Below are 4,937 nucleotides of genomic sequence, written 5' to 3'. Positions count from 1 at the left end.
GCATGGGAGCACATGTTGTGCCCCCTTGCAATTGCACCCCTATTCCTGCATGGTGTGGCATGGATGCCACACCACGAAGGAACGTGCAGCAGGTGCTGTCACAGTGGCGGACTGCGTGTTAGGCTCTCTCATGAGCCTATCAGCCCACCATTGTGAGACCATCGCAGCACTTCCCACCTTCGATGGATTACATTCGCAATCTGGCGGGCAGGTGCACTACAGGCTTGGCAGTTCTCCTGACAGTTTGCAGTGGCGAGCCGCCAGGAGGAACGACAAACTAATAATAAGGCCCCTAGACTATTTATTTAGAGATGGCTGCGGAACAATTTTTGAAACGTGGAGTCTACATTTGATTGTTTAGTTTTCATGATAGGAGGCCACAGCAAGTGTACTTTTCTCACTGGAGCCCGAGGCTATTAGAGACCAATGGGCCACAGAGTGAGCCCTGCCATTTACAAAAATCATGCTGATTCATACTGAGAGGCAATTCCACTGTATTACCCTATGTGAAGTAAAACCCTTTGAGTCAGAGCCACTAAAAAAGGATTTGATAGGAATTACAATATCAGGTTATAATACCCATCTCTCTGTCTGCAATGAATACTCATATTTTCTGCTTCTCAAGCCTGATGCTTCTAGGGGTTATTTTTGGACTTTAGAAATTTGAGACAACACTCTTAGCAGTATGTCGTTTGCAATGTTCATAGTGCAAGTCTTATGCCATAACTTATGATAGATACATTTGAAAGTATAATAAAACTAATGTGGTGTTTGGGCAAAATATCAGAATAAAAATATTATACAAAAATATAATGTCAAAAATATTGGGATGACAAAAAATCGTTGACAGGAATATAAAAGGTAAAAATATTCTTGTCAGTGTTGTTTATATAATTGTAAAAAAATTGATGTAGTAAATATCATATATAATATAATGTGTAAGTTTAATTTGTATGTAATTTAGTGTACTATGTTTGATCATATATGTTTATCATTTTTTATTTGTGTTTTTAGTAAAATATTGTATTCGTTATGAAATTGTTGAAATTGGTACATTTAGTTGCATTATGCATATAAATAATTGTTTCATACTATTTAGGATTTTAGGGGATAAAAGTGGGGAGATTTTTAAAAAGTTAATATTTAAATCATATTAAATACTAATAATTTTAATGATATGCAAATTAATAACTTATCGTTTTACATTTTCTATGTTTTATAATTCTGAACTTGATAATAAATAAAATATATACTAATGGCATTAAATACATTTTTTTGTAAATTAAAAAAAGACATTTAAACATTTTTAAATTCATCACAAATAATTTTAAGAAGTAAAATATTTAGAAATATTTTCGTATAAAATGTATATTATTTAGCATTTTTGTAAAATACTATTTTACATTTTTTGGTTTCAAATTTTAATTTTATCTTAACAATGTAAATTTTTAAATATAAAATGTATGTAAATAATTTCATGTTAATGTTAATTTTGGATTATGGTTTTATTTTTAAAGTTTAGGAATGTTTGTAAATAATTTTAAATAAATGTAATGTTTTAATCATAAAAAAATAGTTTATATTTCAATATTTAAATATGTATATATAGGTTTGTAGTTTTGGATAGTGTGTTTTTATATCAAAGTTTATAATAAACTAGCAGCCCGTCACGACGTTGTCCGGGTATGAATTGCTGCCAGCCAGTAGTGTATTGTTTTGCAGGATTTCTTTTTGATAACATTTCTTATCTGTTACAGGCCTGTGAAACGCTCCGATTCACAGTGCACTGCTGATGCACTTAAGAGTGCGCGTTCAGTAGTGTGTGAACTCGAGGTTCCCTACTTTATTTTTCCTTGCAATATTATATAACGCGAACTCGACAACATGGCAAGAGCACAATTTACATCACAGAAGAACACATTCATTTGTGGTAGGCACGGGGAGACAAAGCGATTTGCCTGGAATCACAGGATATTGAGCTGATGCCGAGATTCGAACGTAGCTCCCCAGCTCTAAAGTTCGCAATTCTAGAACTTGTGGCGGGGGTGTGTCTAAAAGTGTATTTCGGTGCTATCCATCAATGAGAGAGACCTGTGCATTTTTCAAGTGGGTGGTGAAAAAATATGAGTATGTTGCTGGAGATGTGGATCGCCAATGTACTTACTGTGGGAGGGCAAACACCCATTATTCCGCAACTTTCTTTCCGCATACCATCACTCCGCATACTTTCATTACGAAAGTACCATGACACCGCAATGCCATTATAACGCATGGTATTACATGTTATATGATTTTACCACGCATACATTTGCAACAAAATTTGTTGTAAATGCATGAATGGTAAAAGCATTTTTTTAAATGTTTGGATAAGGTAAGTATGGGTATAGGGGTATATGTTTTGGGGTACTGAGGTATATGTTTTGGGGTGTTTGGGTATTTTAAGGGTTCAGATATAGTTTTGGGTTATGGGGTACAGGGGTAGTTTTAGGTTTTAGGGATAGGTATGGGTTTTGGGGTACAGGGGTATTTTTAGGGTTCAGGGCTAGGTTTGGCGTTTGGGGTATAGGGGTATTTTTAAGGTTCAGGGGTAGGTTTGGGTTTTGGGGTACAGGGGTATTTTAAGGGTTCAGGACTATGTTTGGGTTTTGGGGTACAGGGGTATTTTTAGGGTTGAGGGCTAGTTTTGGGTCTGGGGTACAGGGTTATTTTTAGGGTTCAGGGCTAGGTTTGGCTTTTAGGGTACAGGGGTAATTTTAGGGTTCAGGGGAAGGTTTGGGTTTTGGGGTACAGCGGTATTTTAATGGTTCCGGGCTAGGTTTGGGTTTTGGGGTACAGTGGTATTTTTAGGGTTCAGGCTAGGTTTGGGTTTTGGGGTACAGGGCATTTTTAGTTTTCAGGGGTAGGTTTGGGTTTTGAGGTACAGGGTTATTTATAGGGTTCAGGGCTAGGTTTAGGTTTTGGGGTACAGGGGTATTTTAGGGTTTAGGGATATGTTTGGGTTTTGGGGTACAGGGTATATTTATAGGGTTAAGATGGGTTAGTGTTTAAGGGTGTTGGGGTATTTTAAGGAGTAAGGGTGGGTTATGATTATGGGGTGCAGGGGTATTAAAGGGAGCAGGGTGGGATTAGCACACAATATGAGACTTGGCATGAAGGGTGGAACATACCACACGCCCCCAGCGTTTGTCACGCCCCCAGCACATGCCTACAGCACAACGCAGACACGCCCACAAGGGACTACTTTGCTGGCACGGTTCTTTTACCTTTTAAATGTATATTGTGGGTGTCTGCATAGCCTATGTCCTTCTGCCGCAACTGCCCTTTCAAACGCTGTATTGGGTGTTGTGATTGGGGCTGTGGTTCCTGAGATTACCCGCCTCAAAGATTTGGGCTCTCTCTTTATTATATTAGTATAGTTTGTGTGAGTATGGAGTATTAATTGTGTATTTAAAATGCTTAATTTGTATTACCTTATTTAAAATATTTTATATTGAAGTGGGTGTTGTCAATATCCTCTCTTTAGTACTGAACTTCTTTGTTAAGTAGCATTAGATTGGAGTGGAAATAATAAATGTCACCCCTTTAGTATACAATGCCTTCCCCAAGATGCTTTAGATTGGAGTGGGAATAGTAAATGTCACCCTTTTAGGGCCTGATTCCAAGCTAGGTGGAAGGTTGCACCCTCACAAATGTGACGGATAGCCCGTTCGCTGTATTACGAGTTCTATTACATCCAATGGAACATATTGGAACTCATAACACAGCAGACGGGATATCAGTCACGCTTGTGATGGAAAACCTATCTGCCAAACTCATCATCAGGCCCTTAGTGTCCAACAAATTCCCGAAGCCCATTGGAAAGAGTCGAAAGGTCCCTCCGACTGCTTTCTCCGACCGCACGCATTGTAATGCGCCGTTCGGATCGCAGGTACAGATGGAGATCAGACGGCAACTGACTCACTGTCGGTTGCAGTCTGTCCGCCATCGTAATCAGGCCCATAGTGTTCAACACCTTCCTCAAATTGATTTAGATAGTTGTGGGAATAATAAATATCACCCCATCAGTGTCCAACACCTTCCCCAAAAATGGTTTAGATTAGAGTGAGAATAGTAAATGTCACCCCTTTAGTGTTAAACACCTACCCCCAGTATGGTCATATTGGAGTGGGCATAATAAATGTCACCCCTATAGGGTCTACACTTTTCAAAAAATTATTTTTGCTGAAATTAGATTATTTAATTTGATAAATTTAGTCTGAAATCTTTCCTTTTAATTTTATTTGCATGTAGTATAAATAGTTTGTCTTATTTTATTAGTATTGTTGATGATTGAAAATGTAATAAAAATATCAATTAGCTGTGTTTGTAACAAATAATAAAATGTATTACATTTTCTTATAGAATAAAGATGTCACACATCTTCCTCATTTGATTTGTTTTCAACTTTTATTTATTGTATATTTTACATTTTTTAATCATGTATATTTTAGATTAAAAAATATGCATAAAAAATAAGTAAATAAAACATTTATTAAATATTTTTTAGTATTACTAAACTGTAAATGATATTTTAAGACTATTATATTTATTTTATTTATTTGTGTATTTTGTAAAGCGCAACAGCTGCCCCAACGGGGCGTCCCGGCGCTGATAAATCATGGAACTTAGAGGCTAGGCACCAATGGGGCATTATATGGGGAAGAGGTGTGTTTTCAGGGACTTTCGGAATGCTAATTCGGTTTGGCAGGCTCGTAATGCAACCGGGAGGTTATTCCAACACCGAGTGGCACAGACCTCGAATGTTTTCCCTCCGGCGCGAGTACGTTTAAATCTAGGGGTTTCCAGCAGAAGTAGGGAATTTGAGCGTAATGTCCTGGTGTTGACATACGGTCTCAGAGTGCTTTTCAGATGGGTCGAGCCTTTGCCCTTGGAGGCCC

This window comes from Lissotriton vulgaris, chromosome 6 (genome assembly GCF_964263255.1).
Source record: "Lissotriton vulgaris chromosome 6, aLisVul1.2, whole genome shotgun sequence".
Classification (NCBI taxonomy): domain Eukaryota; kingdom Metazoa; phylum Chordata; class Amphibia; order Caudata; family Salamandridae; genus Lissotriton; species Lissotriton vulgaris.
The sequence above is the reverse complement of the archived record's forward strand: the minus strand, read 5'-3'. Positions refer to the sequence as shown.